This window comes from Cervus elaphus, chromosome 32, assembly GCF_910594005.1.
Source record: "Cervus elaphus chromosome 32, mCerEla1.1, whole genome shotgun sequence".
NCBI lineage: Eukaryota > Metazoa > Chordata > Mammalia > Artiodactyla > Cervidae > Cervus > Cervus elaphus.
Window position 1 is genome coordinate 24,247,100 of NC_057846.1, and position 13,475 is coordinate 24,260,574.

Below are 13,475 nucleotides of genomic sequence, written 5' to 3' on the forward strand. Positions count from 1 at the left end.
CGAGGCTAAAGAACAGACTATTGGACTCTGTGGGAGAAGGTGAGGGTGGGATGATCTGAGAGAATAGCATTGAAACGTGTACATTACCATATGTAAAACAGATGACCATATGCAAGTTCAAGCACGAAGCAGGGCAGCCAAAGCCGCTGCTCTGGGACAACCCAGAGGACGAGGGTAGGGAAGGAGGTGGGAGGGTGGTTCAGGATGGGGGGAGACACATGTATACCTGTGGCCTATTCATGTGGATACATGGCAAAAACCATCACAATATCATAAAGTAATTATCGTCCAATTAAAATAAATTAAAAATAATAAAAAATATAAATTGAAAACCTGGAAAAAGCCATAGAAAATGATTCCTCTCAGAAAAGAGTGTGTTTATTCTATGTAGTTCCCATTAATTATCCTAATTGTCCGAGGACCCTCTAAGTGTCCTTTCTGTTAAACTGGACCTGGCCATTTGCGTGGCTGACAACGTGTGGCTCTCCCTATGTGGAATTCAGTGAAAACTTCAAGTCAACATATCAGCTCTTACTTGAAAGAGCTTGTTCACCCACTGATTTATCTACTACAGTTCAGTCCTCTCAGAGAAACACTGAAAGGTTGAATTGGCATGTTAAAGTTGAATTAAACTAGTTACACTGTTTATGGTTTCCCAGGTGGTGCTAGTGGTGAAGAACCCATCTGCCATGCAAGAGGCATGACAGACATGAGTTTGATCCCTGAATCAGGAAGATCCCCTGGAGAAGGGCACGACAACCCACTCCAGTATTCTTGCCTGGAGAATCCCATGGACAGAGGAGCCTGGTGGGCTACAGTCCATGGGGTCACAAAGAGTCAGACACAACTGAGCGACTTAGCACAACACACTTTTTACTTTTCAGATGGTCACGGGTATCAATGTCAAAACAGGGATCTGTCTGTCGTTCAGCCACGGGCGATGAAGTCAATCAAGGCTAAACTCTGTACACAACATCTTGCTCAGATATTCTCCTTGATAATGAGACTGGGTAACACCCTCAGAATGGATAGCGTCTCCAACTTACAGAACATAAAACTCATGGAAAGAGTGTTTTCCTTAACAAACTTATAATCTTATTGCATTGCAAACACTGTTTTAAGTACACTGCTTAAGTACTGTTTTAAGTATGATTATTGACTCATTTGGGACTTCCTAGGTGGCCAAAGTGGTAAAGAATCTGCCTGCCAGTGGAGGAGGCACTAGAGATATGGGTTCTAGGAAATATCTCAGCATATTCCTTTATTTGTTTTTACTTTGTCTCTCTTTCCTAAATTTTTTCTAAACTCTTCTTTGGCTTAGGCAGCTAGAAAAGAGAGCTCTTTCCTTTTTTACTTTAAACTGCAAGCATCTGAGAATTTATGATGTACTCAATGTTGTCCTAGATGATGGGTGTTCAGAATTATAACACAGATTTCAGCTTAGTTGAAGAAAAGCAGCAACAGAGAAGTTAGTGTCAGCAGAGCAGAAAGCTGCTCTTCCCAACCTTTCCAGGCTCTACAATGACTCTGCCCACCTTGCTGCTAATGGTTAAATGCTCCTACCCAGGCACTGTTTTTATTTTAACAGTGTGTTTTTTTTTTTTAATTTTTTTTAAAATGGGGACCATTTTAAAAGTCTTTATTGAATTTCTTACAATACTGCTTCTTTTGTTTCCATTCTGGTTTTTTGGCATTCAGGCATATGGACTCTTAGCTCCCTGATCAGGGATGGAATCTGCACCCCCTGTATTGGAAGGTGAAGTCTTAATCACTAGACCAGCCAGGGGAGTCTCCAGGCACTATTATTTGACACCCTGTTACTCCCAATGCTATCACAGAGTCCAGTTCTGTACTGACATTTCCTAACATTGGCTGAGCTTATAGAACTGGACACCTACACTGAGCACCACAGTCACGACCTTCTCACTGGTGAATTTATGATAGCTTTGGCCTATGGGCATCCCCGGTGGTTCAGACAATAAGGAATCTGCCTCCAATAGGGGAGACCCACGCTCAATCCCTGGTTAGGGAAGATCCCCTGGAGAAGGGAATGGCAATCCCCTCCAGTATTCTTGCCTGGAGAATTCTATAGACAGAGGAGCCTGGCGGCCTACAGTCCATGTGTTGCAAAGAGTTGGACCTGACTGAGCAGCTAACACACTTGGTCTATGAAGTTTCCTACTGGTGGTCTTGGGAAGCACAGTCATCTGATAGGTTTTCTGCCCATTAATACATTCATTCCCTATCCAGTGTCTCTAGCTATACACTCACTGAATCTATCTACACCTTCTTGTAGCATTTGCGAAGGAAATTTGAGCATTCTGCTTCACACTTCATATGGGCTATCACTTTCTTCAAGCTTCTAAGAACCACACTACCAATCCATTAGCCCCTATCAGGGTGTTCAGTGTTCACCCAGAAGAACAGAGAATGTTCTCATATGATAAACTCCAAGTTTCCTTCCCCTTGAACCAGAATCCTCAGGATCCAGCCTGACATGCACTAACTAGCTGTGATTCACATGTGAGCGATGTTCTAGAATTTCTCTGGGTTGCACCCTCTTTCCTCTCTTACTATTTCTAGCACTTCCCTAGCCTGGTGATGTGTTTTAACTCTAATTATGACTCGGGTGGAGGGGAGGGAAGATGGGGATAGAGCCTGGGCAGGGCATTTGCTGTCTTTCAAGGTAGACGCTTCTGCCTCACCTTCAGGCAAGGGGGAGGGGGAACAGCAGACTTTCACATGAGAAATGGACCATTTCTTCATGTCCAGAGGGTCTAGGGGTATCTGGATGTGATAGGTAGTTCTAAAGTGGCTTCCAATGATCTCCACCCCCTGCCATTCATGCTCCAAAGTAATCACCTACCTTGGGCATTAGTTGGACCCAGTGACTTGCTTTTAACAAAAACAATACAGCACAAGTGATGGGATGTTAGTTCAGACACCAGTTATTAAAAGCAGTTGACTTTCTTTGGTTTCACTTCCCGCTCTCTGGCTCTATTTGGTTGCTTCGGTCTCTTGGGACCTGCTTTAAGAAAGAGGCACATGGGACGAGGAAGAGAAGATGGTTTCCAAATAGAGATAATGAGGAGCTGAGGTCCTGGGTCCAAACAGCCCCAAGAAAATGAATGCTGCCAACAACCAGGTGGGTAAGCTGGGAAGTCAATTTCCCCCAGTCAATCCTTGAGATGACTGCATCCTCAGCTTACACCTACTTGCACCATTTGGGAGACCCTAACCTAAAGAGCTTTCCTCAGACCAGCCGAAGACCAGAATCACCAACCCACAGAAACTGTGAGTTAAAAAGTGTTGCTTCTTTAAGCCTGTAAGTCTGGGGGTAGTTTGTTACAGAGTAACAAATAACTAATATATTCAAGTCAAGGACTAACTTGAACATGGCCTTGAACTTCCTTTTGATGTTTCTATGAAACAGTCATGCCAAGGTCTAGAATATAAGCTGTTTTTCCCCTACCCCCAGAGGTTTCAGGAAGAAATAAAGAAACAAATCCCATGCATGTATATGGAACAAGAGAAAATGTTTTGGGATTTAAAAAAAATTTTTTTTATAGAAACACATTTGTTAAATAGTGCAACAAATTTATATTTGGAATAGAGTACAGCTTATTGGTTGCACAAATCAAGCTGGAGAAAATCATGTTCAATTAATCTAAGTTCCCTTCCATGATGTACAAGAATATATAAATATATGATATACGAACACTTGGGCTTCCCAGGTGATGCAGTGATAGAGAATCCACCTGCCAATGCAGTTGACACAAAAGATGAGGGTTCAACCCCTGGGTTGGAAAGATCTCCTGGAGTAGGAAATGGCAACCCACTGCAGTATTCTTGCCTGGAAAAATCCCATAGACAGAGGAGCCTGGGGGGCTAAAGTCAATAGGGCCACAGAGAGTCAGACACGACTGAGCACACACACACATATGAATAGCTATGTAATTTATATTCTGCTAAGTAAAATGCCAAAAACAGAAAGGCTTATTGCTGACAAACAGGCATATATCTTAAATAACTATCAAATGACCCTCCATCATTAATCAGCTTATAATTTCCAACAAATAACAGGAAACACTTACTAACCACCTTGAAAATAATGACATCAGCCATCTTATATGCTGATATATATGCATATACACACATATAAGTTTTATTAGAACAAATAAATACAAGCAAACATCCCACTGAATTTCATCTTTGGCAGTTACTAGGTACAGACAGGTAAAAAGAAGTAAAGAAAAATATGAAGTATATTACATGATGGGTTACTTTTTCAAAAATATAAAAATAAACTGTTTTTTGAAAAAGCAGGTTTTTTAGGTTTTTATTTAAATTTATACTCAAACAACAAGAAAATGGTGACAAGTATAAAAAAAAATCAGAACTCAGGTTGATACTTTCTATTTTGAGTTTGTCTAAACTTTAGCTCAATGGTCAGAGTGCTAAACACTCATCGTGGCAAAAGAAGGTACAATTTTTTCTATTTTAAATGAACAAAACTATTTTCTCCCCTCTATGTTACTAAGACAGATATGCTCACATCACTCACTTCAAAGAAACAGTTTTATCAGGAATTAGAGCACCGGATGACCCATGAAAAGACAGAATCAGTACCTAATATATCAAAGCAACAATAACCAACTGGTTTTGAAACAGTCATGTTAATCATAGCCCTCTTGTAATCAGAACAGTAACGTGTTCTCATAGTAAAGGTACTGCTTCCTACGGACAAAGCATCATTTCATTATTACTAACAACAGAGCACAATACCCAAATAATCTTTTCACTTTTCAAAGCTGTGGAGAACATTCACATTCTCTGAAATCATTGAGATTAAAAGAAGAAACAAAAAGCAGTCAACTAGTTAAAACACACGATATATATGTACATATACGCACAGATACCCACACACAAACACTTTCTCTCATGTTAAACTCAACAATAAAAACATTCCTAAATAAAACTCAACATTCAAAAAACTAAGATCATGGCATCTGGTCCCATCACTTCATGGCAAATAGATGGGGAAACAATGGAAACAGCAGCAGACTTTATTTTCTTGGGTTCCAAAATCACTGCAGATGGTGACTGCAGCCATGAAATTAAAAGACACTTGCTCTTTGGAAGAAAACCTATGACCAACCTAGATTACATAAGAAAGGCAAAGGCAATGCCAAAGAATGCTCAAACTACTACACAATTGCACTCATCTCACAAGCTAGTAAAGTAATGCTCAAAATTCTCCAAGCCAGGCTTCAGCAATACATGAACTTCCAGATGTTCAAGCTGGATTTAGAAAAGGCAGAGGAACCAGAGATCAAATTGCCAACATCTGCTGGATCATCGAAAAAGCAAGAGACTTCCAGAAAAACATCTATTTCTGCTTTATTGACTATGCCAAAGCCTTCAACTATGTGGATCACAATAAACTGTGGAAAATTCTGAAGGAGATGGGAATACCTGCCTCTTGAGAAACCTGTATGCAGGTCAGGAAGCAACAGTTAGAACTGGACATGAAACAACAGACTGGTTCCAAATAGGAAAAGGAGTACGTCAAGGCTGTATATTGTCACCCTGCTTATTTAACTTATATGCAGAGTACATCATGAAAAGCTGGAATCAAGATTGCCAGGAGAAATATCAATAACCTCAGATATGCAGATGACACCACCCTTATGGCAGAAAGTGAAGAGGAACTAAAAAGCCTCTTGATGAAAGTGAAAGAGGAGAGTGGAAAAGTTGGCTTAAAGCTCAACATTCAGAAAACAAAGATCATGGCATCTGGTCCCATCACTTCATGGGAAATAGATGGGGAAACAGTGGAAACAGTGTCAGACTTTATTTTTTGGGGCTCCAAAATCACTGCAGATGGTGATTGCAGCCATGAAATTAAAAGACCTTGCTCCTTGGAAGGAAAGTTATAACCAACCTAGACAGCATATTAAAAAGCAAAGGTCCATCTAGTCAAGGCTATAGTTTTTCCAGTGGTCATGTATGGATGTGAGAGTTGGACTATAAAGAAAGCTGAGCACTCAAGAACTGATGCTTTTGAACTGTGGTGTTGGAGAAGACTCTTGAGAGTCTCTTGGACTGCAAGGAGATCCAACCAGTCCATCCTGAAGGAGATCAGTCCTGGGTGTTCATTGGCAGGATTGATGCTGAAGCTGAAACTGGCCACCTAATGCGAAGAGCTGACTCATTTGAAGAGACCCTGATGCTGGGAAAGATTGAAGACAGGAGGAGAAGGGGACGACAGAGGATGAGATGGTTGGATGGCATTACCACTCAATGGACATGAATTTGAGTAAACTCCAGGAGATGGTGATGGACAGGGAGGCCTGGCACGCTGTGGTCCATGGCCCCACAAAGAGTCGGACATGACTGAACGACTGAACTGACTGACTGACTGAGACAGCATGTTAAAAAGCAGAGACATTACTTTGCCAACAAAGGTCTGTCTAGTCAAAGCTATGGCTTTTCCAGTAGTCATGTATGGGTGTGAGAGTTGGACCATAAAGAAAGCTCGATGGACATGAGTTTGAGCAAATTCTGGGAGTTAATGATGGACGGGGAAGCCTGGCGTGCTGCAGCATATGGTGTCGTAAAGAGTCAGACACGACTGAGCGACTGAACTGAACTGACTGAAATAATCGTTTTTACTAATTTAAAATGTTTCTGTTCTGAAGATGGTACATACTACAAAAGTGATTAAGTCTTGTGATTGTAATTATATATTCCTTTATGATTGATATCTCATAGTGGAATTTAAACTTCCCTTTGCCACTTTAAAGTAAGGTGATTGAGGGCTTCCCTGGTGGTCCAGTGGTTAAGACTCCACACTCCCACTGCAAGGGTTGTGGATTTGAACCCTGGTTGGGGAACTAAGATCCCACATGCTACGGAGAATAAAACAAAACAAAACAAGATGATTGCACATCTTGTGCAGTGACTTCAGGGGTAGGTAGTGTAAGCTGAACCCAGTTAGGATATCTCCCACATTTCAGGAACTTGTCACAAAAGTTTAGATCACATCTATCTAAAAACCTTACAATTACCAGACCATCTCCTGGTACCTGCTTATTTTTTTCCTAAAATTTTACCCTATTTGTTATTGCTACATTATATGTAGATTAAGACTTTGGCCAAATATTTTGGCCTTTTCCTATATTTTACAGTTCTCCTTTACATTCAGTCTTTGGTGTTCCAAAAGACCCTTACTAAAACAAGTAATCACTCATCAGTAACATAAATATCAGACCCAACTGAAATCTCCCTTTTCCCCTAAATTTTCACCAACATGCTATTTTGAGAGATTTACAAAAGTTGCAACAAAAAATAACAAAACTGTTGTTCCTCTTTGTAGAGAATCTAGCTTTTTTTGTTCTGTACAAAATAATTTTTAAACGAAGATTTACTTTCAAGCATAAGAGTAAAGAAAAGTAAAACAATGAAAAAAACTCTGAAAATTATTTAAAAAAAAAAAAAAGGCTGCTTAAAGAAGATTGTGTGTGTACACGATCAGTTGTGTCTGACTCTTTGCAACACTACGGACTGTAGCCTGCCGGCTACAGACTCCTCTGTCCATGGAATTTTCCAGGCAAGAATACTGGAATGGGTTGCCATTTCCTCCTCCAGGGGATCTTCCTAACCCAGGGATCAAAATCCCATCTCCTGTGTCTCCTGCACTGGCAGACAGGTTCTTTACCACTGAGATACCTGGGAATACGCTTATGCTGAGATAACTGAGATACGCTTATGCTCAGGTAACTCTCAAATTTAACATTCAGTCATTTAAATTTGATATGCATCTATTATGGGCCACATGTGTTTGCTTATTCACAATGAAATATTTGATAATGCATCAGAGGCAGTCCAAAAAATGGTCAAAATTATTACAAAACATTCAAGTTGAATGTGTTTACTCAATGAGCAATTATAGATTTAATATCCAAGACTGGTTATAGTGTCACACTGCTTCCCAGAATATTTAATATCAAGTAGTTCTGCTGCTTTGTTGAGAAATAATGTTGTTTATGCACACAAATGATTTATATACCCAAATATATGGTAATGGAACTTGAAATAAAGTAGAAAACTGAAATTATTCCTCCCTCAAAGCACAATACTCTATTAACTCCTTAGTTTTAAACAAAAACAGTCCTATTTTGTGTGATTATGATGCTTACATAAAGAAACATAGGCAATAAAAGTCCCAAACTAATATGTTCCAACAGGTATAAGAAATACAACATATGTTTAAAAGTGAGATTCAGTAGGGGCAAACAGGGGCAAACCAGAATTCTGTGTGATTTAAATTTTTCAGAAAGAAATACAATTGAGGCAAACACTCCAGAGTTAATATGCAAATGATTGATGTAAATTAGAATGGTCAGACTCTGGAGTCTGTCCACTACAGCTGGATATTAGTGTAGGAATGTAAATAATATTATGCTAGAAATTGCACATGATTCTAGCAATTGACTTTTTAAAAAGACAACGATAGTTTTGGGGTTTTGTTTTTGTTTTACCATTCTTATCCTACATCAAACAGTCTTGTGTAGACCTTGTGTATCCAGATTCTGGTAAAAAAAAAAAAAAAAAGGTATTTCCTCACCTTACAACATAGATGTTGCTATCAGCTTCACAAAGCAACCAGCCTAGGCAGTGAAATGCAACCTACAGACCAAATATTCATAAAATCTGTAAATTGTGCCACTTCAAATGTCATTTCATTTCACTGCTAAATAACCCTCATATTACCACCAGTACTCTGACAGAAAGAGGGAAGGTTGACAAAAACTATTACACTGGTAAGTAATTCTGATAGATTAAACACGTTTACCTTATCAGAGGCTTATAGTTAATTAACATAGCAGACCTGATGAAAATGTGTTCCCTTTAATAACACAACACATTGCCAGCTATTCATTTTGTACTATACAACAGTACTTATCATTGGATCAATAGTAATCTAGTAGTCTTTAAAGAGTTAATGTTTCAAACAGTTCACAAAGTGATTTACACACTCGGGAAATCAGGCCCAGCAGATTACCTACCTATCTGAGGTTTTTTTCAGGAGAGAAACATTTTCTATTTATTAATATTACAGTGAGGACACCGCTGATCTGTGTCTCGAAGGCTTACAATCTTTTACAATGTGATTTCAATAGAGGAAAATATCAGTCTTTGATCTTTATGAGTTACTTTTTCATTATCATTCTTTTAACTAGCTAATATTTTGATGATAGAGAAGAAAAACATTTCTAGACTTTAAAGTCACATACTTGATCTTCAGTTGAGATACTCGGCAGATAATTTTTAAAAGGCATAGTTTCTGTGCAGTATTTTTCCTATTGTATAAATTATGAAATAAAATGTTATAAAGAGCAAGAAATCATACTACACATAGTTCCCAACACAGTAATTCATCCTCAGCATCAAGAACAAAGTATAATATCTTTCAAAAGGAGTTACCATGGTTAATCTTTTTGAATGTTCAGTTATCTGAAATTTGGAACATTAGCTTTAAAATGACCTTTACTATTTAATTTACCTCTGACTAGACCTTTAACACATACATGACTTGATGGGAAAAGTTTTAGAGATAACTTACAAACATACAAACACACACACACACACACACACATATCCCCCATCACTATCACCATCAACTATAACTTGTCACCACAAACTATAATTTGTTGTTGTTGTTCAGTCACTAAGTCCTGTCTGAATCTCTGAGACCCCACAGATTGCAGCACACGAGGGTACCCCGTCCTTCACTATCTCCCGGAGTTTGCTTAAACTCATGTCTGCTGAGTCAGCGATGCCATCCAACCATCTCATCCTCTGAACCCTCTTCTCCTCCTGCCTTCAATCTTTCCCACCAGCAGGGTCTTTTCCAATGAGTCAGTACTTCACATCTGGTGGCCAAACTATTGAAGCTACAGCTTCAGCATCAGTCCTTCCAATGAATATTCAGGACTGAATATTTAGGATATTCAGTTTCCTTTAGGATGGACTGGTTTGATCTCCCTGCAGTCCAAGGGACTCTCAAGAGTCTTCTCCAACACTACAGTTCAAAAGCATCAGTTCTTTGGTGCTCAGCCTTCTTTATGGTTCAGCTCTCACATCCATACATGACAACTGGAAAAACCATAGCTTTGATATACGAACCTTTGTTGGCAAAGTGATGTCTTTGCCTTTTAATATGCTGCCTAGCTTTCCTTCCAAGGAACAAGTGTCTTTTAATTTCATGGCTTCAGTCACTGTCTGCAGTGATTTTGGAGCCGAAGAAAGTAAAGTCTGTAGTAATTTAGTATTTCCCAAATATGCTTGATCAAACAAATTATCAGAGATATCTTTTACAATTATTGACCCTAGAATTTTCCAAGGAGATTCTGACTATACAGCTGTAGAGATATTAGCAAACATATCCAGATCACTTTTTTCTTCTGCATATAGTTGCAAAACACCAATACATTCAAGAATGTGATAGTTTGTTTTTGCTGTTGTTGTTTTTATTTTTGCATAACTTTAAAATAGAAGAAAGTCTGATCACTGATGAACATAGATGCAGAAATCCATAACAAAATTCTAGCAAACAGAATCCAACAACATATTAAAAAAATCATACATCATAACCAAGTGGGCTTTATCCCAGGAATGCAAGGATTCTTTAATATCCACAACTCAATCAATGTAATACATCACATTAACAAATTGAAAGATAAAAACCATATGATTACCTCAATAGATGCAGAAAAAGCCTTTGACAAAATTCAACATCCATTTATGACAAAAACTCTCCAGAAAGCAGGAATAGAAGGAACATACCTCAACATAATAAAAGCTATATATGACAAACCCACAGCAAACATTATCCTCAATGGTGAAAAATTGAAAGCATTTCCCCTAAAATCAGGAACAAGATAAGGGTGCCCACTCTCACCACTACTATTCAACATAGTTTTGGAAGTTTTGGCCACAGCAATCAGAGCAGAAAAAGAAGTAAAAGGAATCCAGATAGGAAAAGAAGAAGTGAAACTCTCACTGTTTGTAGATGATATGATCCTCTACACAGAAAACCCTAAAGATTCTACCAGAAAATTACTAGAGCTAATCAACGAATATAGTAAAGTTGCAGGATATAAAATTAACACACAGAAATCCCTTGCATTCCTATACACTAACAATGAGAAAACAGAAAGAGAAATTAAGGAAACAATACCATTCACCGTTTCAACGAAAAGAATAAAATACTTAGGAGTATATCTACCTAAAGAAACAAAAGACCTTTACACAGAAAACTATAAAACACTGATGAAAGAAATCAAAGAAGACACAAATAGATGGAGAAATATACCATGTTCATAGATTGGAAGAATCAATATTGTGAAAATGAGTATACTACCCAAAGCAATCTATAGATTCAATGCAATGCCTATCAAGCTACCAACGGTATTCTTCACAGAACTAGAACAAATAATATCACAATTTGTATGGAAATATAAAAAACTTCGAATAGCCAAAGCAATCTTGAGAAAGAAGAATGGAACTGGAGGAATCAACCTGCCTGACTTCAGACTATACTACAAAGCCACAGTCATCAAGACAGTATGGTACTGGCACAAAGACAGAAATATAGATCAATGGAACAAAATAGAAAGCCCAGAAATAAATCCACATACTTATGCACACCTTATCTTTGACAAACGAGGCAAGGATATACAATAGAAAAAAGACAACCTCTTTAACAAGTGGTGCTGGGAAAACTAGTCAACCACTTGTAAAAGAATGCAACTAGAACACTTTCTAACACCATACACAAAAATAAACTCAAAATGGATTAAAGATCTAAATGTAAGACCAGAAACTATAAAACTCCTAGAGGAGAACATAGGCAAAACACTCTCCAACATAAATCACAGCAAGATCCTCTGTGACTCACCTCCCAGAATATTGGAAGTAAAAGCAAACATAAACAAATGGAACCTAATTAAACTTAAAAGCTTTTGCACAACAAAGGAAACTATAAGCAAGGTGAAAAGACAGCCTTCTGAATGGGAGAAAATAATAGCAAATGAAGAAACAGACAAAGGATTAACTTCAAAAATATACAAGCAACTCCTGCAGCTCAATTCCAGAAAAATAAATGACCCAATCAAAAAATGGGCCCAAGATCTAAACAGACATTTCTCCAAAGAAGACATACAGATGGCTAACAAACACATGAAAAGATGCTCAACATCACTCATTATCAGAGAAATGCAAATCAAAACCTCAATGAGGTACCATTACATGCCAGTCAGAATGGCTGCTATCCAAAAGTCGACAAGCAATAAATGCTGGAGAGGGTGTGGAGAAAAGGGAACCCTCTTACACTGTTGGTGGGAATGCAACTAGTACAGCCACTATGGAGAACAGTGTGGAGATTCCTTAAAAAACTGGAAATAGAACTGCCATGTGACCCAGCAATCCCACTGCTGGGCATACACACCAAGGAAACTAGATCTGAAAGAGACATATGCACCCCAATGTTCATCGCAGCACTGTTTAAAATTGCCAGGACATGGAAGCAACCTAGTTGCCCATCAGCAGATGAATGGATAAGGAAGCTATGGTACATATACACAATGGAATATTACTCAGCCATTAAAAAGAATTCATTTGAATCAGTTCTAATGAGATGGATGAAACTGGAGCCCATTATACAGAGTGAAGTAAGCCAGAAAGATAAACACCAATACAGTATACTAATGCATATATATGGAATTTGAAAAGACAGTAACGATAACCCAATATGCAAAACAGAAAAAGAGACACAGATGTACAGAACAGACTTTGGGACTCAGTGGAAGAAGGTGAGGGTGGGATGTTCTGAGAGAATAGCATTGAAACAAGTATACTATCAAGGGTGAAACAGATCATCAGCCCAGGTTGGATGCATGAGACAAGTGTTCAGGGCTGGTGCACTGGGATGACCCAGAGGGATGGGATGGGGAAGGAGGTGGGAGGGGGGATCGGGATGGGGAACACATGCAAATCCATGGTTGATTCATGTCAATGTATGGCAAAAACCACTACAATATTGTAAAGTAATTAGCCTCCAACTAATAAAAATAAATGAAAAAAAAAACCAAACTGGAAATAGAACTGCCATATGACCCAGCAATCCTACTCCTGGGCATACACACAGAGGAAACCAGATCTGAGAGAGACATGTGTACCCCAATGTTCATCACAGCACTGTTTATAATAGCCAGGACATGGAAGCAACCTAGATGCCCATCAGCAGATGAATGGATAAGAAAGCTGTGGTACACATACACAATGGAATATTACTCAGACATTAAAAAGAATGCATTTGAATCAGTTTCAATGAGGTGGATGAAACTGGAGCCCATTATACAGAGTGAAGTAAGCCAGAAAGAAAAACACCAATACAGTATACTAATGCA